Raw genomic sequence first — 586 nt, 5'->3', positions numbered from 1 at the left:
CCGCCGTTACGGCGTGGCACGGCACGGCACGGCACGGCACGGCACGGCGGCCCCTGGGGCACCCGCCCACGTCGCACCCGCCCGCCCACGGGAGTCCACACCCGGGGGGCACTCACGCGTGGGGCATCGGGCGCTGACACCCGTGGGGCAGATTCGGGGGCACCCATTCCCCGGGGTGCACTCGCACCCGGGGCACCCGGTAACCCCACCCACGGGGGTCGGGGGCGCGGCTGTGGGAGCCTGGAGGCACCCACACCCAGGTCACTGCTGCTGGGGCACTGGGCTCGTGGGGGGTACCCACACGGGGGGCACTAAGGACACTCATGGGCACCCACACCCTGGAGGGATCCCCCACCTGGGGACCCCCACAGGGACCCACCCGTGGGGAGGCACTGGGCACAGAGCTGCCCACTCAGCCACGGTTCACAGGCACAGACCCCTTCCCAGGTGGGACACGCGCACGAGCGCCCGGAGAGGTACAGAGGTGACGTACGGGCGCAGACTGAGCACAAAAGATGCAGCTCCAGGACCCCGGGCCTGGGCACCCCCAGGGCGGGTTCAGCTGCAGCACAAGTGATGACACGCA

This window comes from Chlamydotis macqueenii, chromosome 5 (assembly GCF_036417535.1).
Source record: "Chlamydotis macqueenii isolate bChlMac1 chromosome 5, bChlMac1.mat, whole genome shotgun sequence".
Taxonomy (NCBI): Eukaryota; Metazoa; Chordata; class Aves; order Otidiformes; family Otididae; genus Chlamydotis; species Chlamydotis macqueenii.
This window is presented reverse-complemented; position numbering follows the sequence as displayed.